Below are 27,556 nucleotides of genomic sequence, written 5' to 3'. Positions count from 1 at the left end.
TAAAGTTCTGATAAAAGGACATGCTGAGGACCAAAGCTACCACTGACTTAAAATGCACCTCAGCACTTATGTTAATGAAGCCTGCAGGAGTTTCAGCATCACCGTCTGATGCCTTCTGTTTAATTTTCTTCAACAGGAGATAAGTGCCTAGATACCCTGAGGACCTGCGTATCAGCAATTTGTACAATCAGGCCCTGTTTCTGAATCTTTGAAGCTTATGAGGGCTGTATCACAATGACATTAATGCATATGTGTTTCTACTGATATCAGTAGACAATTGGGAACTTAAATTTGAATGGACTATAGCATGGATTTATATGTCTAACTAAGCCAGTCACACTGGGCTCCTATGAAGAGAAGTTGGTCCCTTCCAGTGCTTCATTCTTGATACTTCACATCAAAAATCATTGAGTGCATCACACTCTGAGTAGGTGATCACCTACTCTGGAAGTTTATTTGTAGCATACTGCTTAACTTGCTTTAGTGCTTAGGACTGTTCAGCAGGAGGAATTACAGAAAGAACTGAATACTTTGAGGTATTGTTTTTCACTTAGTTTTCTAGGGATTTTTCTCATCATTTTCTCAGAGGAAAGATAGGCCTTTTATGCCTATGTGTTTTGTTTGACATAACTTTTGTTGCCTTTTTATTATTTAGTCTTCCAAAGAGTAACGTTTACCTCACTTTTTTCAGCATTCACCAGAGGGAAAGATAGGGTTAAAACTGAAAATCACATTGTGAAAGGAGGAAAGATGTAATATTGGATGTGTTAGTGTAAAATGTATATGTATTTTTCTTCCCTTGGTATGCTTATTCAAGTAGTGATCTCAGCTTATCATTCACTGACATAGATCAATATGTCTCTTTCTCAACAATATGTACATATTCTTTCTCTATGTATAGATACGCACAAAAGAAGTAGAGGAAAGAAATTGAGATAAGTGAATTTATTTTCAGTTTTTCATTATGCCACCGATCTTTCTCCCAGCTTGAATAGCAGATAATCTACTGGAAATGACAGCAGTAGAAGTGTATTCTACATTATTGAAATCCAAATGGAAAAGTACTCTAAACAACATGTACTTTGACTGCCAAGTCACCTGGAAGATTTGCAGGACACAGAGATAAAATTTGAAGGTATCAAGAAGTTCCAATGAAGCAACAAATATGTTCTCTCTTTCAATACTTGTGTTGTGTAAATTCTTAAAGAAAGTTATTATTTTTAGTAATATTTTTCCTTCACATGTGCAGCTTACAATTACTTCTGACTTTTGTCCTCATTCATTTTTTTTAGAAGTATTTTTGACTGTTCCCAACTTCTAACCTATTTCTATATACTTATGTTTGATTTTCAGCTGCTCTAATATTGTAGGTTTAGCTGCAGTAAAATCCACATCTTTCTGTGTTACACCTATGCTTAACAAAACTGAATTTCACATTCTACTATACTGAGAGGGTTTGTAAATATGGTCCCTCTACACATCTCTTCTAAGGTGATACCTCAATAGTGCAGTCTCTGGACCCTTGACAGGCAGCAGACAACTTCTGAGGTTCTGAAAGAGATCACCTGGAAAATAAAGAGTCTATTACCAGTAAATTTGTGCTGTGACCTTTCCAGGGACTGAAGTGAGGCTGATCTGAATCCTCCTTGTCTTTCTTGAAAATGGGCATAATTCAGTGTTTCTTGTTGTCAGGGGCTTCCCTTGATCACCATGATTTATTCTGAATGGGATGGTCTTCAAACAACCTTACATGAATCTTATCCAACCTTGGGGATCTGAGTGCATCTAACTTCTCTAGGAACATTCTAAGTTTTCTGTTATTTGTCACTAGGTCATAGCCTCCATTCAGCAGATCTAAATTTTCGTTAAATACAAAAAAAAAAGAATTCAAATATATGTGACAACTAAAACCGTGATGCAAAACACAGAAACATAATAGATTTTTAATCCACTCAACCTCTGATAAATACGTTGGACTTTGAAAAGGGCTCATCAGAATATTTAATATTTATTTCTTCTTACTCAGTGTAAAGGTTTTGTGAGGTCTGAGAAGGTTTGTATCACATTATATTTTGCACAGAAAGTAAAGTTCACTTTCCGGAGGAAAAGACAGTTTAGAGGAAAAAAAATCTTGAAACCTATATCTTCCAGGTCTAAGGGAAGACACATTATAGTTCTGGTGGTATACAAGGGAATGAAAACTATAATCCATGAAAGTTTTTTTATTTCTCTTTTTCAACAAATCTGAACAGCATCTGTTACTTGTGGAGGAATTCAGTCCAAAGAGCACATGTTTCCACGTTGTGATATCTAAAAACGAAGAATCCTTTACAGAAGGATATATTTTGGCAGATAATTGACTTATTTTTCAACATTTATATCTTCTATGTTATTCTGAGGTACATCCTAGATATCTTGAAGGTAAGGATCATAGGAAAGAAGTTCTTCTATGTTAGCAGAACTCCCAAACTTCTTGCCAGTCATAGGCAGATAAAAGAAAGTTACTTTGATAACCATAATTTCTGTATTTTCTCATGTCAGTGACAAATCTGAGGCACTCCTAGCTTATAATGTGAAATTACTGTGAAATTTCTCCAGTGTTGGTAGAATTGGTTCCACTTCAAGCATTCCCTTCTTCTCATCAGGATTTAAAGGATCCTACCTGGTTTTACTTCAAACATTTTGCTTTTAACTGCCTACTCCCATTAGTCATGTAATTAGGTACTGATGGTCTTTCATTTCTCCATGAAATAGCAGAGAAAATTCCAGAACAGAGAAAGCAGATTGTTTACTGCTGACAAAACTAATGTTACAATATCAAACTCAGAAGTTGAACTGGATTTGACAAAGCTAATGGAATCAGTCTGTTCTTCTGGTTCTGCCCTATAGTCTGTCTTTATGATCTTCCACTAACATTGAGTTTGGTTTATACACAGTGAGTGATACTAAAGACTTAATTCCAGCAAAATCTATACTCATTATCTTTCTGGTGCCTGTGTCAGATCGATTTCTGGCAGTCAGAAAGGTAGCATCACAATTAGAATTAAGTTAGCCAAATGGGAAATGCTATCCTAGGCAGCTATTGGTAAAAGACAAGATTAGTGAAATAGACAGGAGAGAGGAAACTCATATAAACAACATTAGAATATAATGGAGATACAATGGCTGAGTTGTCTAGAATGAAGACTTCTTGGTCTTTTAATAGGACTTTCTAAATACCACCACCAGAGAGCTGGTGTATGTAATGGGAGTGTCGGTAATGGGAGTGCAGATAGTCAAGTTGTCAAACCAAATAGAAACTGATTTTAAGTGACCATAAGTAATTTGTTTGGAGGTTTTTGGTCAATGTCAACTCAACTATATTTTGAGAATTAAGATCAAATGTCTTTAAGATGTATTCCAGTGGTACCAAACACACACACACACACACACAAAGGATTTTTTTACTACCTAAATACTAGAAGAGGTCATTTGTCTGAATGCTTGGAATAGCCAGACACAGTAGACTTTTCTCTGGGGCTGGTTCCAAAGAAGTGGGAACAGGACACCAGGATCCTCGCTATAGGCAGTATGAAAATTATTCTCCTCTTGTTCAAGGATACGCTACTGCTTTAGCCTAATGGCAATCACCTTGCAATGTACCCCAGTACTGAAACCACTTCAAAATCATCATCATCATCATGGTTTCCAGGATGATTATTTACCCTTTACTTATATGACCTGTTATTGATGTAGTTTATTGGTATTACACATCCCATTGTGGTTACCTAAAAGGCTATCCAATTTTTTAGTAGTGTTAATAGAAAAAAAAATGGTTTCTAAGTAATTACAAAATACTCTTACCTACTTTATCACAGCATTGTTTACTGTGGCCTTTACCCTAGTATTTTGTGAAGCTAATTCTATGTTGTACTTTCTTAATGACACAGCTAGAAATCAGATCTATCACTTTTCTTTTTAAAATCAGAGTGAAAACATTAATATATTTTGAGTATTTTGCATCATCTGTTCTTCTTTACTTTTATTTAGAAAAGTACATCAAGAACCTCTCTGGAGACTATTTCTATTTCTGCAGCATGCCACGAGATGTCAGTGTTTCAGAATATTACTTCTGTCACAGTCTCCTATTAAAAACTGCATTCTATGCTCTGCATGGTTTAAGGTTCAATGGCTGGCAGTCATTTTCAATATTTTGAGACTAATAGCATAAACTGATTAAATCATTCCAACCTAGAAATGGAAAAGAAAAAAAAAGAAACATCCAAGTGTCCCGTTAGAACCACATTTTTATTTATTCCCTCTAAAATGGTAACTTGAGCAAATCTTTGTGTTCTTGGTCTGCAGTGGATACTTAGTCACTGCTTTTTTTTTTGTAGAAGTCTCCCTTTGTGAATTACAGATAGCACTGCAGCCCCCGGGTTTATTGTGAGCCAGCAGCTAAGACAAACACAGGTCCGATGCTGCATAGCTTGAGCAAGAACAGACTCAGAATCTGGAGTTTTATAGCTGGCAAATTCACTTCCTCAGGTTGAAACCCGTAGTAACTGGCACCACAATGGTACAATTGTTTGAATGGAAAAGCTTTATGTCAATAGGGTGGGGGAAAAAAGGCAGTGGGTGAAAAGGTGGCACTATGATCTTGCCAAGGTCTTGGCTAAAATTAAAAAATATATATTTTGCAGCAAAATGGCATTAAGTAATTTTTCCTCCGGCTTTAGTAACCTCTACCTGTAGCTTTAAACCAGTTTCTTGAAGGTGAAAATATGCTATGAAATGTTCCAGTTTGAGAGTAATTTCTCAGGTAGATATACTCTTAATAGGTAGATAAAACCGTCACACAAGCTGCAGTAAAGGATCAGGAACATTGGCTTTAAGATATGTTCTTATTCGACCAGAGGTAGAATTTTTTTTCAAAGAGTATATTAAATTCTTATTTTCCTCTAGCAACTGGAGTGCATAAAACAAATGAGTATATATGGCATATGATACACATGAAAAGCATCATATGGTATTTATGGAAAAAAATAATGAAAAAAACCTGACAGTACTGCCAAACAAGAGTCCAGCGTGAGCCTGATAAACTAAAAGCATTAAAAGCAATTTACATTTAATCTTCTGGAAATAAAATAAGTAAGTATATTTAGTTACAGCTAGCTCTGGTAATGTCATCAAGGCAGACATATTGTCTTTTTAATAGAGGGTTTTTTTTTAAGTGTCCACCATTTAGTATATAATCTCTCACACTTTTGCAGTGGGAGAGGCTGAAACGACTCTCAAAAAATAAAAAAGAAACAGCTGTCTTTCAGGTAATGATGTAAGGACTCCAAGTCAAAAGTGTAATGCGTTGGTTTTTTGCACCATTCTGTCTCATGAAAACTACCACTCTTTTCTGCAAAAATGTTCTCATTTGCCATTCCCCCTTCATCAGAATAGATTTTAAAAGGCTCCTGTAAGAGAACAGTGCTTGCCCAAAGCATACAGTTACTCACCCAGTCACTGTCCCACCGCAAATGATGTTCATTTCCCTGCTACTCCTCTTGGACCAGGGTCTCACCTGCATTGTCTGCAGGCGTCTTCTGGCCTCTGAGTCATAATTTCACTTTCTTCCTTCTGAAACAGGAACTCCATTGTAAGTGCACAAAAAGGAAAGATAATAACGAAACTATAACTTCCTCTATGTGTATCTACTTTAATTCCAAAATATCAGCTTATCTTATGTGTCTGTCACTTCAAGTACCTGTTGTCAGAAAAAAAAAAATGCTTAAAATTACTCCATAGATACATTTCTTCATCTATAAAATTCACTAATGAAGATTTCCTGAGAGGCATCAGAATTTGTCTATATTCCCCTCTCACAGAAAAGCAAACTGTAATAAGTGGTTCAGCAGACTCTGAAGCACCCAAAAGTACTGTGGTGATTGATAATCAGCTAGGTTTATCTGCAGAAGAGTGCTCCAGCTCGGAAAGAAAAACATGATTAATTCAGCTAGTCTGCTGCTTACCATGATCAGCTGACGATCTAACATGCAAGAGAAAATTGAACTGAGATAGCCATTGTAATTTGGATTTACATCAAAGGTTTTCTTATTCAAACATTACTAAAAAAGATTTTGACATGAATAAGTTCATTCTCCAGAGCAAGTTCCCTGCTTCCACTGCTCACAGCTGGGGGTTTTCACACTCAATATTTTCTGTCAATACAACTTAGCAAGAAATTGTAATGTCATAGATGGCTGTACAATTTGACTGTTCCAATCAACAAAAGGAAACTATTGCACTCAAGGAAAAATGTTATTTTCACAAGAACGCTGCTAATATTGCAATAAGAGGAGAGTAATATCAAAGAAGTAGTTTTACTTACACCACTGACTTACACATACACGAACACATATATAGATATATGTATATACCTTTATACCACTCTGTACTTCCTGCATTAGAATGGTTCTCAAAATGATTTTGGATAATTTACATTAGGTGCCTCTTGATTTGCTAGGGCTTCGCTTTCTATAGAAGAAAATACATTGAAATATGCAGAATTACATTTTTTAAAATTTATTTTAGTTATTTTCTTTTCTTTTTCTTTTTCTTTTCTTTTTCTTTTTCTTTTTCTTTTTCTTTTTCTTTTTCTTTTTCTTTTTCTTTTTCTTTTTCTTTTTCTTTTTCTTTTTCTTTTCTTTCTCTTTTTCTTTTCTTTTTCTTTTTCTTTTTCTTTTTCCTGTATTGATATGATTGGACTCCTTGTAGCAGAGAAGGGTTGTTCTTCAAATATACAATTTACAGTTGTGCCCTAAGCAATAGGTGTACTGTGAACTGCTTCTGCCTGAAAGGTCAGAGGGAAAAGTTACTGGGGTTTGAAACATTCGGACATTGTTGGCATCCTTTTGAGGACCACTGTATACAATAAGAGCCCTGGTTTGACCTCTGTGGTGGCTGTGAGACATCAGTATGTCACAGCAGCATGTCCTGAGGTTGCAAAGTGTCAGCAGTGTGTACTGGGTCCTCACCTCAGACACAGCATACATGTATTAGGAAATTTTGAATAATGGCCCTTGACCTGAAGTGTTGTAGTCCAATGTGCTATTTTGAAAATATTTTTCAACAAACAGACGACATTCTTCACCTGGAGACATTAAGCTGTAGATGTGTCTGCTAAGTAGAGAAGCTGAGAGAAAATCTGTGTCTTCCAAATTGAGATCCAGCCCCAACACCATTCTGGTGTTAATGCTGAATATTCATGACATCAAACCTTGATGGCTCCTTCTCAGGGTACCTCAGCACTTAGGTTGTGACCCTGACTTGCATTCAACTTAATGATGGCTCTATAGAAACAGCACAGACTCAAAAGCAGAACATAAAGCAGGTTTTTTCAACTTTATCCCTGCACTGGATATTTTGTAGCTTCCACCTAGCTCATACACTTATTTGTGTGAAGGCAAAACTGTGACTATTTTGCATGCAGGAATTCAAAGTTTGCCCTGTCTTGCCGCTACTGTGCTCTCATTAACTACTGTAATGGCCAAGCTATAAATACATATAAAATTGGATCTGCGATCTCGTGTTTCAATAACTTTTCCTTCCCCAAAAGCCTTGGTAATTGTTTTGCAGCCCCCATATCTGGTGTCAAGTGTGTTGCAAATCTGTATTTTTATCCTTGTTTTTGAGACAGACATTCAAAAATGTCCTCTTTGGTTAAGTACTGAGAATATCAGGGCTTCCTGCTTCAAGCCGTTGTAAGTGGTACCTTGCCACTCTGACTAGGTGATTCATATCATCATCAGGCCACTAGCTCTGCCTCCAAATGCTAAACAATAACAGTTAGCCACCTCTCTGTTGGTTGAAAATATGAAAAGTTTTTAAATACACTCTAGACAATGGCCAGTATCCTTGAACTTCAGGCAATTTTGCCTTTCCTTTCTTAAGACGCGATCTAGATATGTCTTTTGGTGTTGCCAGGTTAAACTAAGAACCTCATCATTATGTCCTCAACTTGATTCCCCTCAGTCTTGCATTATGAAGTGCAAGAAACACTTTGCAAGAAATCTTTCTTCATGTTTTGTCCACAGGATGGATGTGTGTTGGGAGTAGAGGCAGTGGCATATTTTGACATGTCTGTAGTTGTAATCTGCCTTACATAGCTGTAAAAACATGTTCCCTGTACCTTTGTGAGTGTTTTGCTAGCTGGGTAGACACCGAAGGTTGGAATGATGATAACCATGCTTTCACAGATGTTAGATTATTTTTATGACTACTATGTTTGTAACTTTAAAATGAGTCACAAATACACTTAACCAAAGATTGTGTCACACAGTTTTATACTAAGCAAATAATTAGAGATATTCATAAACATTTTCTTAACTATATAGTCCATGCGCCTGATGACAAAACACGTTTTGCTGATTGCAGTTCCTAATTTTCCTCTTATTTATGCTTGCAGATTTTTTTTCTCATGAATAAGAACACAGAGGAATTCCTTATACTTTGTTTTGATTGCAAGTTAATAACTTCTTCACTGAATTAATTAATTTTAGGTCTTCTATTTCTTAGGAATTCTAATACAATTTTTAAAAATTCTTTTCCTATTAGGTAATTTTAAATGCTAGCATTTTTCTGTAGAAAGATTAAAATCAGATTTATGAAATTTTCCATTCTAGCATTTTCAAAGAAAATGTAACCTTTTTTTTTTTTTTTTTAGGCAATAATGTTTTAAACCACTGAACACTCATTTTCCTTCACTTTACATTCATGTTCTGATTTATTTTTTTTTTTTTAAGGCAGTACCATCGGCTATGGTTTTAAAGTGGACTAGCTCTCATAATTCAGTCAGAATTATCATGCCACATGAAGAATATAGAAAGGTTATGGTGTCTTCCAGAAAGCCTATCTCTAAGAGTAATGTAGGGCCACAACTTCTTATTACAGTTTTGTCATCCTGAAAAAACCTTCTGAGAACCCCCAAATATCTTCATCCTACTAAATCTACTAAATTACTCTTTGTTAGTTACTAAATTGCTAATTCTTCTAAAATCTTTCTGTGCTGAAATTTCTACTGAAATTTGTTACTAAAACCTTTCTTCTTTCTACACTGAAATAAAGCTGCCCATGCATACCATTACAGCCATGAGCAACCCTACACTGCAGATTCCAGGTAGACACGCTTACTGCTTTTTTATGCTTTTAGAGTGGGAGGTGGGTATGTGGAGCTTGTGCTGTGTGAACCGTAAGATTTTTCTGGAGTCCATAAATAGGTGATTAACATCTTCTGCAAGTTTTATTATGTCTTTCAAAGTCATTCAGGGCTCTCCATGATACCAGTTGCCTGCCTCAAAGCCCTTTTCTGTCACCGGACACAGAATGATACAGGTTGGTAAGATGGTAGTACTGTTACAGCAACACGCTGCCTTCTCTTCTTGTCCCATAAACAATAACTACAGTGGTTGCTGGGCCTTTAGATGAGGGGATCCCCTTTATCTTGTGTCCTGGTTTTGGCAGGGATGGAGTTAACTTTCCTCTCAGTAGCTGGTATGTTTTGGATTTCGTGTGTGAAGAATGTTGATAAACACCCTGATGATACCAGCTGTTGTGAATGAGACCAAGGACACCGTCCTGCTTTCCAAGTCTCGCTAATTTGCAGATGCAGGAAGCTGGGAGAAAGACAGACAGGATAATTGACCCAAACTGGCCAAAGAGAGTATTCCATGCCATAAACGTCATGCTCATGGGGGCAGGCAAGGGTGGGTATCTGCCTTCCTGGCATCCATCTTTCCTGTTTGTTTTGCTGGCATCGTTCCCTCTACCTTGCTGGCTCCCTTTTGCTCCTTTCCTTGCTGCTCGGTTTTGTTTCCATGATCGCTGCTCGGGACGGGCTGTATCGGTCATTGGGACATCGGGTGGTGAGAAAACACATATTGTTCACTTTGTATATTTTTAATATCCTTATATTCTGTTATTATTGTAGTTTTCCCTTTTTATTTTAGTAAATTATCTTTATCTCAACCCACGAGTTCTCCTTCCTTCCCAATTCTCTCCCCCATCCCCCTGGGGAGGGGGAGGGTGAGCGAGAAACTGTGTGGTGATTCGGGCTAAACCATCACATCTTGAATGCAAGATAACGCATGGCAACCAATCATGGTAACAATCTGTTTTCCCCTTTTTGCATATTTCAGCAAGCACGAAGGCTCTCCCTGTGGCCGTGTTCGATCAGCTCTGAGGGTGAACATAGTTCTGCTCCCAAGACTTCCCCTAGATTCCACGTCCCTTAGAGATCTTTGACAGCTCTGGACAGTCCCTTAGGTTTAGGGAACTGAGAGTCTGAGAGAGGGTACTGGTCTGAAAGCCACTTTGAATTCTGAGTTTGCTAGTTAGTATGTAGATTGAAAGTCAAGATCTGTTGTCGCAGGGATGTAGGCAAACTTACATGGCAGCAGGAATTTCAGGTAATTGATTGTGGGAATAGGGAGGGAGCAATAGCCCCTGTAGCACCCAAGCCTGAAGCATTCTTCACTCTGGATGCAACTGGAAGCTGACTCACAGCGAATACTGATAGGATCACCCTGATCCACTCAAAGGCACCATGCCCTTTCTCTCAGGCAGTTGAAGCAGAAGGAGGTTCTTAACTCTTTTCTTATACCTTCAGTGCAGACAGAGTAAGGTCAGTGTCAGTGTAAGACCTTCTTTCTGCTATTTCTGCTCCCAATGCCTATCATGAGCTCTATGCTCTGCCTGTGGTTCAAGAGGGAGCTTCTCTCACAGAATATTCCTAGCCATGGCATGAAAAGACATTACCATTATCTAGTGAGCTGTGTTTTTCAGAGCTTGACTTCATCCAGGGCAACAATGGACCGACTCCAGTACACACACTATCCTGCAAGCAAAGATATTTGAGCCCTTGGAAGACGGCCCAAGGCAATTGTCGTCTGTGTCATATCCTCACAGAACTCTCTTCTGTCTCCTCCATAGATCCATTCATCCTGTCCCACAGAGAATTCAGCCTTGTGCTGCTTCAGGAAATGTGCGCCTTCTGATGATATCCGGGTGGGCATCTGCAAGCATCTCAGGGCTGCAAGAGGAGAGGTGGTAGATTTTGGAGGCTAGAGGAGACAGGAGCATACCAAATGCTTAGTAGGCCCAATGGGAGTTCCTGGCCCACCCAAATGTCATCTGGTAGAGCCAGTGCACTGGAGGAGTGCTGGAAGCAGCAGCTCTTGTGGGAGATCATCTGCTCCTATTCAGACCCATCAAACTGTGCTCGCAGGCAGCAGCTGGTGGACTAGCAGCAGAAAGAGCTAGTGGAAAAGGAAGGACCTTGACGATAAATCTCTGCCATTGTGAGTTTTACCACTGATTTCAAAAGATTAAGTTCATCAGCTTAGAAGTGTGCAATATGAAAAGACAAAGTAACTCAACAGTGAGTGTTTTGGCATCCATACACAATGGGTTTCTTCATTTGTCTTGGTGAAGTTGCCTCCTGTTAGCACTGCAAAGCTTCTGGACTGGAGCTACATCCCATTCAGGAGACTGTACAGAATTGATGCACATCTATCCTCTTCACTTATCTACACAGATGTTTTCTAAAAGCCTTCAAACCAGGTTAAAGGCCTTTTTTTAAATAACATTGTAATATTACTTTATCATTTTACTGCAGTAATTCCTAGAAGGCTCTAACATACTTTGCCTCCCTGAAAGAATAATGGTACACTACTGGCTGTGGGAGACTGTGGTATATTATTCATGCAGACTAGGATGGAGGGAGGTAGTGAAGCGAATTTTTAAACACTAAGGAGTGTTGAGCTCTGAAAGAGTTTCTTATTGATAAGGCATATCAGTGAAGGGAGTAAGGAAGCGGCAACAGGAAGCTCAGATTTTCTATCTCCTGAATGCCAGTGTCCTTAACTCTAGTAAATAATTGCATGATGACTTACAATCCATATGTTTTACCACGACAAGCTGTTATCAGATACATTTTGTTTAATCTTTTTAAATACCTGTCAGTCAGAAAACTAAACTAATTTGGATTAGTAAATAAGCTTTTTAAAGTAATCCTGTGGATTACTGTCAGAAGGGTTATTCATTTCTTTCAATAAGGCAAGCAGTCATGTCCTGTTTGGACATTGAATCCACATGCCAGACACTTACCCCTGTTTTGTATTCTACAGTAGTAATAATCTTTCTGTAATTTCCTTGGTAAAGCAAATTTCTAGGCCTCAGTCTCGGAAGACACTATGGCAAGAAACTATTAGAGCTTCTATGTCAACAGGTTGTTAGACTTTTATCTCTGCTATATTCATCTACCTTCCCAACTAGATTTTTTTTGAGTGGAAAGGGTGTTGGGTTTTTGTTTTGTTTTGGAGGTGGTTTATGTTACACCTCTGGTTCCATATTTACTGCACAATTTATCTGTTAGGACACTTAATTAAAGATTCTATTTTAAAGTATGTTTTCTATTTCATAACTCAACGTGCAGGAAAGATGAACAGATATTAATTTTATTTTAAAAATTAAAGTCAATCTAACAACTTGGTTCAAATACATGCATAGAAATACAATATTAATAAATTTTATTGTTTATTCTAACAGAGCTTGTTTGTAGATGACTATTTCTAGATTTTCTTCTCCTAAAGTGAAAAAAATGGTATAGAAGAATTGTGCTCCTTGTGTAAGCTATTACAAGGTCATGCAAATGCAGTCTGAATTATTGAAAAATATAAGCATGGATGTGAATTTACTGTGTGTCATTTGCTCTGTGATAACTGCCATGTGCATGATCTGGCTGTCAGAAACGCATGATAGCATATTCCTTCATGACAGAAATGCAAACATCTTCAAATTATCGTTGATTTATTCTGGGATAAGAGACACATGGCAAAAACAGAAAGGCTAAAATGTAACTTACAGTACTCTGTGCAGTGTATTCAAAGTAAAATTCATGTAAAATTCGTTAACACCAAGGGTCTTTCAGCTGAATGTAGTTCTCACACTGAGTTAATTCCCTCATCAAATTACTATTACTATGACTAAAGCACCAGGGAAATTAAAAGATCAGTTAATTATTTTTCAATACTGAGGAATTGGAATTGGAAGGTCTGTTGGTTTTGTTTAGGGTGGGAGGGCTACGGTGGCAGCTTCTGCAAGAAGCTGCTAGAAGTTTTCCCTTTGTCCAGTAGACTTGGCCAGGTCTAGGGTGGACCCGCTGCTGGCCAGGGCCAAGCCAGTGTTCAGTGATAACACCTGTGTGATAATGTATTCAAGAAGCGGAAAAATAAAAACAAGAAGTGGAGAAGCAGAAGTGGGTGACAGAGAGGAGGAGGCCTTGTGGGCCTTGCAGTCCTCACCCTCTGGTCTCCCGCAGGGCAGCCATCTGGGCCCAACTCGTCCCAACCTGGCCACAAGAAAGTGAAGAGAGAGGAGATGTGAAGAGAACCTGAGAGGCATCTGCCTGAGCCAACTGTGAAGAATTTTTTTTGTGAGAGGAACGGCTGCAGACACCAAGGTCAGTGAAGAAGGAGGAGGAGGAATAATGCTGCTCCTGGCCAAAATTCCTCTGCAGCCCATGGTGCAGCCCATGGTGAAGCAGTTTGTCCCCCTGCAGCCCATGGAGGCCCATGGAGGAGCAGAGATCCACCTGCGGCCCATGGAGGTCCACGGAGGAGCAGAGATCCACCTGCAGCCTGTGGAGGACCCCATACTGGAGCAGGCGGATGCCCAAAGGAAGCTGTGGCCCGTGGAAGGCCCGCGCTGGGGCAGCTGTTCTGGAGGGACTGTACCCTGTGGAAGAAATGACTCATGACGGAGCAGTTCAGGAGGAACCGTGGCCCGTGGGAGGGACCTCATGCTGGAGAAGGGGAGGAATGTGAGGAGTTCTTCCCCCAACGATGTAGCAGCGGTGTAAAGCGACATATGATGAATTGACCATAGCCCCCATTACCTCTTCCCCCCTGTGCCACTCAGGAGCGGAAGGAGGTAGAGGTAAAGTTAAGCCCAGGAAGAGGGATGGGTTGGGGGAAGTTATCTTGTTCTCTTTCTCATTATCATGCTTTGGTTTTAATAATAAACGAATAGTTTTCCCCAAGTCGAGTCTGTTTTGCCCATAACTTTAACTTTAAGGGTCTCTCCCTGTCCTTATCCCAAACCTCAAGCCTTTTTCTTATATTATCTCCCCCTATTATCTCGGAGAGTGGAGGGAATGAGAGAGAGACTGCATAGTTTGGTCCTGAGTAGAGCTAAACTACCACAGGTGGGAACATACAGCTTATTCTCTAGTAGCCTGTGGAGGTATTTGCTGAGAATTGTGTATGTGTGACAGAGGAGGTAATAGTTTTTAACGCTGACTATTATCATATATGACTAAGGCTGCCAGGGGATAAACATCAGCCATCCTGCCTGCAACTCAGATGTACCATACCTCAGTCACAAATACAGAATCAGAACTGGAATAGGTAATTCTGTCTTATGCTTAAGATCACCTACATTTATCAATTATCATGCATTTTATGTTAACGTGCTACCTATTTTCATTACATGGCACAATGGGTGTCCCACAAAATTAACAACTGAAAATCAAAAGGTAAGTGAGGATTCAAATTTTTGATGCAAATGTAGCATTTTCTACAGAGAAAGGATGCACTTTACAAAATAATGCAATTTAAGAAATTACCATTTGAATGCTGTTTTGATGGAAAAATCTTTAAGTAGTTCAGACTTTTCATTTTACATAATCCACTTTGACAAGAAAAAGCTTTTCCTTTATCTTTAGCCTATTCAGCTTGCTCAAAACCAGTGTCTACAGGAAGCTGCCAAATTGTCACAACATTGCTTTTATTTTCTGTAATCCCAAACTATTACTCTGTTTAACATAGACAGGAATAGAGACTGAAAGGAATTTCAGGGATTGTCTAGCCCAGTCTCCCAGATTTGGAGGCTTTTATGTCATAATATTTTTCATAAACTTTGCAAGCTTCATATAAAGTGAGCTTGCTTTTGACCCTCAGGGTTCCTTACAGAAAACTCTCCAGACCCTCATTTCTCTGATAGCTCAGCCTAAGTATATTCATGGCCACTGAATAGGCATTTGCTCTTCTACCAGCATTGTTCTACATCCTGAATAGCTTTTCTCCCTCTCTGCAATTTGCTCATACTAATGTATTTATAGAAAACAATTACATATTCTTTCAGTCTTTGTTTCACTGAGCTAAATCCTTACGCCTTTGAGCTATCACAATCTCTCCTGATAAAACAGGCTCTCTTGGCCACAAGTCATTACATAAATTTCTCGGTATTTTTTCCACATTCTAGAAAATCTCGTAAATCATGAAGCTGGGGATTTTTTTTGAAGGTATTTAAGGTTGGGGTTTTTCAAGCTTTTCTACCTTTGTGAGAAATACTTGCCTGATAAGATGTACAAATTCATCTGTATTTTATCATTGGCTCAGAATCAAGAATATATTGTGATCTTTCTGCTTAGTCTTTTTCATTTGGTGGCAGATAGATTATTACAGAAAATCTTTTGATTAGTCCTTTCTGATTAGTCACCTACATCACACAACTACCTAATTTTTGACGTATCTTAAATGCATGACTTGCACTCAAACTACAATATACATTAATGTTCTTGATTTCAATACTTTCAATTCTTTTTGCGTGATATCCCATTTTCCCTCACAGTAGTGATACCTGCAACACTGTGGTCATGCACTCCACCCTAGTATACCATTCTCCTATTTTATGTCATGACCAAGATTTGCAAAGGAGCAAGCTTCTTTACTTAGCTGTACTGGTACATCTGGCAGCTGCAATGAGCTATGTTGAAAGATCTTAGCTGTGAGCATGGAACTTGAAAATCAAACCTTATCTTCGTATCTTCAAATCCTAGTGTGAACTCCAGCCACCTCTGACTAGACCACACCTCTTATCCTCAAACTTTGTCTTCTAGAGATGGTATCCAATGACACTTTGTGTAAAAATAGTCTCTCTCATGTGCTACATATACGTGTACCTGAATATTACACACTGGAAATGAGAGATGCCATCCAGAGGGACCTTGACAGGCTGGAGAGATGGGCCTGTGCAAACCTCATGACGTTCAACCAGGCCAAGTGCCAGGTCCTGCACGTGCGTCGTGGCAATCCCAGAAACAAATATAGGCTGGGCGGGGAATGGATTGAGAGCAGCCCTGAGGAGAAGGACTTGGGAGTGATGGTGGATAAGAAGTTTAACGTGAGCAGGCAATGTGCCCTTGCGGCCCAGAAGGCCAACCGCATCCTGGGCTGCATCAAGAGGAGTGTGGCCAGCAGGTTGAGGGAGGGGATTCTCCCCCTCTACTCTACCCTGGTGAGACCCCACCTGGAGTACTGTGTCCAGTTCTAGAGCCCCCAACATAAGAAGGACATGGACCAGTTGGAGAAGGTCCAGAGGAGGGCCACAAAGATGATCAGAGGGCTGGAGCACTTCTCCTATGAGCACAGGCTGAGAGAGTTGGGGCTGTTCAGCCTGGAGAAAAGAAGACTCTGGGGAGACCTTATAGTGATCTTCCAGTACCTAAAGGGAGCCTAGAGGAAAGATGAGGAGAGGCTGTTCAGTAGGGCCTGTTGTGACAGGACGAGGGGTAATGGTTTCAAAATAAAGGGAGATAAATTTAGATTAGACATGGAAAAAAAATGTTTACACTGAGGGTTGTAGAACACTGGAACAGGTTGCCCAGAGAGGTGGTGGATGCCCCATCCCTGGACACACTCAAGGCCAGGCTGGATGAGGTCTGAGCAACCTGATCTGGTTGGAGATGTCCCTGCTCCTTGCAGGGGGTTTGGACTAGATGACCTTTGAAGGTCCCTTCCAACCCAAGCCATTCTATGATTCTATAAAAAGTATCCCAAGGCTTCTGGATGCAATTATCTTTCTGTCTTTTCAGGTTAATTGATGCATTGTGTCAGTTATCTTGTCACCTTCCCTTCTTCTTCTCTAATTTCAAAGCAAAATACAAAATCTATAAACTCTGAATGCTGTCCCTCTTACATAGTTCGCTAAACTTTGGAGGAATGTGTTTTGTGAAAAATGTTAAGCCTTTTGCTAGGTTCTCAGTGATAAACCACCAGTGAATTACGAAAAAGCAGGCTTTCTTGTCATCATATACACATTAAAAGTCTTCTATTTATGGCATACTGCACTAAATAGACCTGAAAACTTCAGCCAAAACACAAACCAGCCAACTGTGATAAAAAAAGATTGCCAAAAAGCATGACCAACAATATTTGGCTAGCCACAGCACAGGGTCTGCCAAAGATGCATCAACTGTTAGCGCCACGTTAAATAAATTGCTTTGTCCCTGGAATAATTACATTTTACTTCCCAATATGGGGATATCATTTTGTTCTGGTTTTGTTTAGTGGGGGGGGGCCTAAGGTGGTAGCTTCTGTAGGAAACTGCTAGAAGTCGCTCCCCTTTGTTCAGTGGACTTGGCCAGGCCTAGGGCGGACCTGTTGCTGGCCAAGGCCGAGCCGATTGGTAGCAGAATGTTCCGTGATAACGCCTCTGCGATAATGTATTTAAGAAGGGGAAAACAGAAAAAAAAAGGAGAAGAGAAGATGTGAAGAAGCTGAGCGGGGGCAGAGTAGCAGAGGGGGAGGCGCAGGACTCACGGGCCTTGCAGGCCTCACCCCCTGGCCTCTTGCCAGGCAGCCGACTGGGCCTGACTCGGCCTGGCCCGGCTGCAAGAAGTGGAAAGGAGATGTATGATGTGAAGAGATTCTGAGAGGCGTCTGCCAGCCTGTTGTGAAGAACTTTTCTTGTGAGAGGAACAGCTGCATACGCCAAGGTCAGTTCAGAAGGAGGGGGAGGAGTAATGCGGCTCCTGGCCAAGATTCCCCTGCAGCCTGTGGTGACGACCATGGTGGAGCAGGTTGTCCCCTTGCAGCCCATGGAGGTCCATGGAGGAGCAGAGATCCACTTGGAGCCCGTGAAGGACCCCGTACCGGGGGAGGTGGATGCCTGAAGGCGGCTGTGGTCCGTGGAGGGCCCACGCTGGGACAGCCGTTCTGGAGGGACTGCACCCCGTGGAAGAGATGACTCACGCCAGAGCAGTTTCATGAAGGACTGTGGCGTATGGGTGGGACCTTACAACGCACTTCCATTGCATTAAAACAGATGCTATTTAAACACTTTGTTAAGGAAAACATAAATATATACTTTTATATGAGTGGATTCATTAATGTATTCTTTCCAGTATCTGTTCCCATTGCATTCATACAATGTCATTACATCACTTGGTCCAATATCTTAGAGATTATTTAGTTCTTTTTATGAAAAACTGTTGGAACTTAGATTATTTTGATGAAATCTTACAAAATGCTGCTTCTGAACATATTAGAAATCAATTAATTCTTTTTTCTTGTCAGCTTTTTCTCCAAATATATTCGTCTCTATAGTCTCTGTCCAATTATTGTACCAATGTGTCTTTTTCTCCAGCTTTTTCTCAGTTCTGTGATGATCTCTGACATATAGCTCCACACGGATTAGCTCACAGCATTCACTCCAGTCCTTGGACATCTGACAGTTGCCAGGTTTTCGCTTTCTGTCTTTTTAGCTATCATTAAACCAAGACGCATTTAACAGTTTCATTGTTCAGCCTGAGTAAAGATCAATATGCAGTTTTACCAAATGCATATAGATTTTCTGTAGATTGCCAGAAAAATTTAATGGAAGTTGTGAAGTATCTATTCCACCAGCACTATATTGAATGTTTATACAGAAGATGCATGCAATTCAAATGAATATTACGACTTCATCTTGGAAATTCTTAGATAGGATTAATTGTCTTCTTTTAATCAGACGACCAACCTAGGATGTCATTATTTTTACTTCTGCTTTTAAAATCTGAGAATTTGAAATTAATTTTTTGAAATTAAAGTTGCCACAACATTTTTTTTCTAGCACTGGCATGGCTGCACAAGAAAGTTGCACCAGGTTACCTTAACCAAGTTTATTAAACTCGTTTAACTGCACCACTGCTTTGATTTAGCTAAAAGTGACTGACTCTAGGTTTAACTCTAACCACAATGATACAGAGTATCAGTTAAGAAAAAGATTATTTATTTAAATCACCTCTCTCATAGTCGGTAACCGAGGGCAATGTAGTCTGCTGATTACTCGTGTTTAGTTTGTTATATTCTCCACTGATTAGAAGAGGCACACTAGCATCAACCCTAATCATGTTTGCAATGTTCTCTTGGATAGATGGGCATTGTTTAATTTTAAGTCATAGCAACAACCCGTGTTAGTACAGTTACAGCTGGCAGACCTCCCAACATAGGAGAAATCCTTTTTTTAAGAAGGTCACTTGGTGGTTTCTGTGTTACACAAGCAATGCTAGTGTTGGGCTTAATAAAAAGGCTATTATGTGACTGAGCTCTGCAAACTTCAAAAAGATCTGAAGTCTCAAATTAGAGAAGCCTCCCTAGGCCTTTTCAGCTGTATGGGAGAAAAAGATATCCTGCAGACTAGTACTCTGACATTAACTGCACTGGAAGGCAAAATCTCACCACCTGAGATGGCCTAAGAGGCACAGTTTGAGGTTGATTGTCAGAGGCAACCTTGACTTGTTTGAACAGGCAGATCATGACAAGACTCAGTACTGAAGTTCAGTCCTCTCTGTCCTCATTAGGCATGCATAAATAAGCTTGGCTGATGGATGCAGAGCAAGGTGTTTCACTTAAGATTTTTGTAATTCACGTGTGGAGCACAAGGAGGTAATCAACTCAGAAAAGTCTCACATAGAAAGAGGGATGTTAGCCAAAACAATGTCCGTGAAACTCCTGTGGTTATATATGGAGACAGAAATAAAAGCAACAAGAAAAAAAATCAGGTTTAGAACTCTACAAAGTAAAGGTGCCTGGAATAGTCTAGGAAGAGAAATTTAGACTGAGCCACTGCTGCTGGTCTTGAAAAATCTAATTTTTAATGAATCCTAGCAAGAAAGAAGCAAGTCATGCTGTACACCTCCTAATGCTCATGACCTTAAGCAGAGAATTGGATTTGGACGGATCTTGTATGACATGTTAGGCAGTCACTTACCAGCTTGTAAAGTTTCAGACTTGCAGACTGAATATCAACATAGCTTGATAGGAAGATTTAAAATTTATGCTGCTGACAAAAAAAAAAAAAAGCAGCTTTTGCTTAGATTAGGTGATCTGACAGTTTAAGAAAAGATGGAAGAAAGAATGACTCTGCAATCCAAAAGAAATACTTTAAAAGTGTTTTTACCTAGTAGCAAAGCCTATTTGAAATGAGAAGAGCTATAAATAACTCTTAGGCCTATGACAAAACAGATGAAACGAAGTGTGATATGTTGCAAAGAAAACCTATAATGATACATCCATAAAGGTATTTAATTTCTTTGAGGCAGAAAGGAAAGAAAAAGAAAACAATACTTGTGAAAAGATATTAAAAAATTAAAGATAAAGAACAAATAATTTTGGTAAAGTCCGTGTTAAAGTGTTTTTATTAAAGACAGAAAAGGGAAGAGTAAGAAGAGGAAAAGAATAGAAGAAAGATAATAATCTTCCCAAATACTTGCTGTATTTTTTTCTTGTGTTTCTTATATTCTTTAGCTGCAGGTTTTAGCTTGTATCTTTCAAAATGGTGTGGAGTGCACAAGTGCCTTGGTAGAGTAAGGTTGATTAACAGCTTTCCCACATGTGGGTTTTAATTAAAAACTCTTTGCGTCTTATAAACTCTACAAAAGGCAGAGCTTCCAAATATATTCAAGATCTTACTCTCTTGGCAATATCCACAATTGGGAGAGGAAAGTGTTTTCCTCATGGGCAGGTATTTTGTAATTTCCTTTCATTTTCAGATTGGAATAACTGCTAATAAACGGAAACTAAGCTCTAGGTGACCTTTTCTGAAACAACATTATGGAAAAAAAAAAAGATAGAATTTAAAATTTTTTTTTTAAGTCTGGGTGTTGACGACATTGTTAACTATAACTATGTAAATAAATTATTCTCAAAATAAAATATGGAAGAACTAACCATTTTGCGCCGATCAAAATTAATTTGATTTGACTTTCACAAAAGCAGTGTTTTTGCTGGAAAAAAAAAAAGTGATTTATATGTTCATATTTGTTTCAGTATGTGTTTTAACTTTTTTGATTACAAACCCATTTTCATTCGCTTTTTCTTCTTTTACAACATTACTAATCAAGTCTGATGCATTTAGTTAAACCACAGTCTGAATGTGTGGACTTACAGAATATCATCTTCAACAAGTATGTTTCCACAGCTCTTATTACAAAGGCACAAGTCCAGAGGTTTTTTTTTAATAGCACATTTGTCTACTAGTAAAAGGTGACAGAAGGAAGTACCTCCTACTGAGGCCATTCAGTTCAGATTGTCCAAGTGACAAAAAGTCCCACTGAAAGATAATTGCTTGCCTATAGCAACCTCTCCCCCTGCCTTTTAGAAAGTTACTTGAGCTTGAAAGTCCAAGTTTTAGACTGGATCCATGTACTGTACATGTACAAAACACTATGCTTTTATCTCAGATTTTTCATCAATAAAACTACAACTTCCTATTTTCCCAGTCATAAAGTGATTACATTTGTAACATTGTTAATCACAGAAGCCTAAGATAGTTGAAAATTGGAAATAACTGAAGACTCTGTTCTGTCTGTGTACAGTCCATGACCTTAACTTTCAGAACCTCACAAAAATTTTGATCTGAGTGAGAAAGAGCTGGGAGATGACCCGATGCTGACCTGAGGAACTGGGAAGAGGAGTAAGTACAGATATAAATTAGAATTTAGAATAAATTCAAATAGACCTATTAAAGGTAGAATTTCATACATTCTGGTGTTATTATTTGTTAAAAGAACTATTTTTTTTTAATACAGATAAAATACATTAGATTTATTAATCTGTGACAAATTTTATCTTCTGGACATTTGTATATGAACTCTGAGAAATGTAAAGAGAAATATGTATATCTTGTGCTGATAATATGGTGTAAAAAATAGAATCTTTTTACATTTTGAGGGGTTATATATTCTATATTATTTTCATTAATGACTGTGGTAGAAAAATACATGTTTCATAATGAAATATATTAATGGCACAAATGTGGTCTCCTTAACACTAAGAAGAGTTGGATTATATATGCTTCTTCCAATGCTATAGGAATACGATATATAATATCAATAACAGAATGATCAGTAATCAATATGGAGTAAAAGGGATTACTTTTAATAACAAGACTTTTTTTTGTATATACTTGGAGCTCACTGCATGTATGCAGCTGAATAGGAATTAGACTTACTTGGTTAATTGCTTGTGAAGCAACTGTTGGCTGTGAAGAGCACATTACTTCGAAGAACTGTATTAAGTCAGGCAAAATGCATCCAGAAAAGATAAGGAAAAAAAAAATCTATTTATGGGAGGCTGACATAATTCTATCTGAAAGAAACCTATTCTAATCAGAGTTCATCACTCAGTCTTCAAGAATGATTAAGCCTGAAACAGATACACAGGAAGATATCTAAGCACTAAAACTGAAGGACTTATTTTAGATACAAGAAGAGTACTGCTTCTCTTGTATGGCCCAGTGAGATGATGACTAGGACAAGATATAGTTCTTTGTTCTGAAGAAATAAGTGGTATTTATGCACCCATCCACCACACTCACCATCGGGTTTTAGTATTGAGATCTTTGGTGGCAGCTGAAGTCTGCAAGAGAAGACTTTATCCGAGTTTTACCTTCACATAAAAATCATTCAGTGACATTATAGCCTCTGCACTTACTGCACTCTGATACTAGTAATTCCATTGGTTCTACTTTGACCTCATGAGGCAATGGATATTATTTGTAATGCAGGTGGTAGACTTTGTGCTGAGCTTCTATATACAATACTTCAAACTGATAAATCTTTGTAGGATGGTGAGATGAAGCTGCTGGGAATGTGATGGAGAGGTACTGCTATCTCTACAGTCTCTCCCTCAAGCACTATGCATTTTTGTGATCTTACCAAAGGATGATTTTTATGGGAGATCTGCCATTCTGAAATTACTTAGGGATACCAGATGCAATTGACATGACAAAGCTTCTAAAACAGGTTAATTATAAGGATGTTATTTCACCCTTGGCCGAAATATTTGATGTTTATCAGCTTCAGTGTAAGCAAGTTAACACCCTGCTCTCATCACTGGGCTGTTTCTAATTGCATTTTCAGACTTCATAGGACAGTGGGTTATGTTTGGTCTCGGTGCATTCTCAAAAATATGTTATAGTCCTAGAGTTTAAATGACTCTCTTCTCTTACGCAAGCAGTGCAAGCATTGGCAAAGGTCACTTGGTGTTGTGGTGACAGGATTCTTCCTTGCTCCCTGCAGGTTTTAAACATACTACTTCTTCTCGCAATCTAGATGGTTTAGATCATCATCAGCAAAAAAGTAAGGAATTATCTCTGTCATATTTGGTAAAAGTTGTGTTCATTTACTATCCAAAAATATTCTAGGATATCCTGAAATTTATATTAATGGTAGACTTAAGAAGTTACTTTTCATAAAACCTAGAGGTAAGAATAAAAGAAAAAGAAGTTAAGTTGAAAGAAATAAAACTTTTAATGCAGTCATGAGCTTAGAAGTCTATAGATTTGATTACTAAAACTTTCCAAGATACATTCAAGGGAGATCTGATAAAGTAAGCATTTTGATTTAATTATACTAGAAAAACAAAAGGTTTTAAAAATTGTCTGAGTATTTCTCTAAAGATAAACACCTAGCTCTTCCTAGCAGGCTCTGTGCTACATCTTTTCCCAAAAGTACAGCAACTAGTGGGAATATTTTTTACATCTTTGTCAATTTAGAGTAATCTCAGGGAGCACAATACAAACAGAAAGCAAGCTTAGAATATGATTGTGTCTTAGAGTATGACTGAGTCTTCACTTTGGGGAAACGTATTGCTAACTTCAGATCCATAGCAGTTGACCAGCAGCCATATTTTTTGCACCATTCTAGGAACCACTTCAACAAATATTGCACTTATAGCCATTCTTGGCATACATTCCTTCTGACTCACTTGCAGCAGTCACAGTGCACTCAGAGTACACAAGGAACTAACAAAAAAAAAAACTTACAGCTGGTAATCCAGATGTTAAGCTTACATTGAACACTTATATGATCATCTCTGTAAAGTTCTTCATTCAAAGACTGTATTGGCCAAATGTGGGATTAAAAACCCCACACTTTAAATAAAGACTTATTTTCTTTAGATTCAGCATTGCTGTGTACCTTCACTTTCTATTATTCAGTTTCAGACATATCTATTCTTCTTTTAGCTTCCTAGCTTTTGATTCAGCAAGAATGATGCTTACATTCATTCTCTGTGAATCGATCTATTTAATTTCTTAGAGTTGTTCGGTACATGCATCTGAACAAGTCTACATCCTGTTGAATTATTATTCTGCATCTTAGATATTATAAAAAGATTTTTGTTAATCATTGACACTTTCCACCGTTTCTGAACAACAAAATATTTTATTCTGATGAACTTTCTTCCATGGACCTGGGGAATTTTCATGTATTTTCATGTAATTTATTTTTCTACAATTTATTTAAAAGTACATCTCCTGATTTGCTTCATATACATATGGAATGCTGTATTATTTATCTTTTTTTTTAAATACCACATAATTCTTATTGCCAAAGATAGCTAAGAGCTATTAAATACAGTAGTCATTATTTACTCTGCCAGCCAATAATCTATCAAAAAAGATTATGAGTTAGAAACCACATCTGATTAAGACTTAGTGTGTTCTCAGTAGGTATAGATAGATTAATCCAGCCCAAGTGTAATCAAAATTAACCTGCAGAAGTGCTCCCCCACCACTGACAAGTGACAGAAGTTAGGGAGAGTAGGAACCGAATACAAGTTCCTTACTGAAGTGAATAAATTAATTTAATTGTAGAATAGTAGAATCATAGAATTATTTGAATTGGAAGGGAATTTAAAGACTACGTAGTTCCAACACCCCTGCCCTGGGCAGCGACACCTTCCACTAGACTAGGTTGCTCAAAGCCCCACCCAGCTGGCCTTGAATACTTCCAGGTATGGAGCATCCACAACTTCTCTGGGCAATGTGTTCCAGTGCCTCACTACCCTTGTAGTGAAAAATTTCTTCCTTATATCTAGTCTAAATAAATCCGCTTTCAGGTTAAAGCCATTACCCCTTGTCCTATCACTACATGCCCTTGTCAAAAATCCATCTCATGCTTTCTTGTACGCCCTCTTTAGGTACTGGAAAGCTGCTATAAGGTCTCCTCTGAGTCTTCTCTTCTCCAGGCTGAACAATCCAAATTTTCTCAGTTTATGAGTTTTAAAAAAATCATTCAATGAGTTTGGACAACCAGTGCATTAGAACCTGTTCTTGTGAGAAATACGTCTTCCTGTTGATTGTCTGTCTTTTCATTTACAGATTTCGAAGAATGCACTTCGCTGAATCTAGTGAACTCATCATGCATATTTTCAGATTAATTCGGATCAGGGTTTTGATTAGTTTGTTCTTACATTCTTGTGTTTATTTTCCACTTTCATCTGGGACTACTCAGTTTCGAGAAGTCATTGTAGTCCTGAGGTGCTGAAATTTATTTTAGTTAGTGAAAGAACTCCACAGTAAGAGAACATGCCTTGTTTAGACACCTTTCTTCCAATCTATTTGGCCTAAGAAGCTGTAACTGTAAAATAGCTGCATCTCTGCAGGACTAAAATACAGATCAAGCCTATGATCTAAACTATCAAAACAATTATTTATCAGTCAGGCTTTTTTTTAAACCCTAATCCAGACCACGATCATATCATGGTATGTCACTCTTGCAGGAAGACCACATCTAGAACAAAATGAAGAAAGAAAAATGAAGAGTTATAGCAACCACTTAATGAACTCTACAGAAACTAATGCTTGTTTGCAGAAGTAATCAGCACTTCAAAGACACTAGCAGAATTGTTGTACTAGCAGCTTTGCATGGATGAAATTATTTTGAACAGCGTCTACAGACTATTAAAACAAATGTGTTTTCTTTCATGATAAGACCAGTATGTCATCCTACTTTATGTCTTCTGTTCTACCATTGCATCTCAATCTCAGTTTATTCTCTAGAAATACACGCATTTCAGTCACACAATTAATGTATATGGGGGAGGGAGGGGCAAACAACTGAGAAGCATATTGCAACACGTATTTTGCAAATATGATTTTTGTACTGTTAAGAATGTGTTTAACAGAACTCATAAATAGATCCAGGCATAAGGAAAAAAAAAAAAGAAGCAATAAACATTTCCACCAGTTTATATCTTAGTTAATTGGCCTTGTGGAATCATGGAGAAGCAAAGTGGATTTTAAATTACACTGTAACTGAATGATTGTTTGTAGAGGTCATTTATTTTGCATGTTTCAAGTATTTATTTATGGAAATAGATGAGCCACAGAGAATAATGGTAAATCCTAGCTCGTATGTAGAGAAACCGTTTTTCAGTCACTACAGAACAATACAACCAAACCATCCCTCTTTCCTCTCCTCTATGACTTTCATGCCCCGTAGAGATTATTTTAGTTGACTTTTGTTTCACCTAGGTTATTGCCTTAGAAATCTTAAAACATCCATATACTTTATAGGATTAGTTGTACAGTTGGTTTTGGACAATTTTGTTTCTGAGGCTATTCCACCTTTTCAAGAACCCATCTTGTATTAAAAAATATGATTCATACTTTACAGTTACAGTTGAACAAATATAGCGCATGTTTGGAAGCTCTACTGGGCATCTTAGTATGGGCAGATTCTTCTAAATATTAGTGGTAGATGAACCTCATAAAGAGAAAAATCCTGTTATAAATAAATGTACAGATAAGTAATAGAAAAGTATTTGAACAGAGCCTGAAAAGTTTTAAGTATGTAATGAAAATAACTACGCTATATCTTGCATAGTCTCTATTGGTAACGATAACTGGAGACTGTAGTATAAAAAAAGTGAGCTGCATGAAAGAGTAACTAATTTTCTTGGTCTAAATAGCATGAGAAAAGAAAATTCCATCTAATATAAAGTGAATGTCAAGGCATTTGTATAGGGGGGAGAAGGGGCTGAACTTTTTATTGTGCTATTTAAAGCATGACCTTTACATCTATATTTGTTAGTAATGTAGGTGGCAAAGTAGCTTACTAGCAGAGACTCCAAATCACACAAGACAAACCTTCTGAGACTAACAACATATTTTACCTTGAAAGTCTGTTATGCATTTCCTCAGACCTTCATTACCAGAGTAATTTGCTACACAGTGAAAGGAAGGAATAATAACTTCTCTTCATTCACAGACCTAATGAATATTGTTATATTCACAAGTATCGAACCTTCTGTTAGTCTCAGTTCAGTGGCTAAAAGTTCACATTTGAATTATACTTAAAATGAAAGAAAATGTCCTTGCTTCCCCCTAATCATAATTTGGTAAAAGCAAAGAATCTTGTGAAATGAGTTGAAGGGAGATCTCTTGCAGTGGCTACAGACACAAGGTCAGCATGACTAAT

This window comes from Chlamydotis macqueenii, chromosome 2 (genome assembly GCF_036417535.1).
Source record: "Chlamydotis macqueenii isolate bChlMac1 chromosome 2, bChlMac1.mat, whole genome shotgun sequence".
In the NCBI taxonomy this organism is placed as follows: domain Eukaryota; kingdom Metazoa; phylum Chordata; class Aves; order Otidiformes; family Otididae; genus Chlamydotis; species Chlamydotis macqueenii.
Note: the sequence above shows the minus strand (reverse complement) of the source record.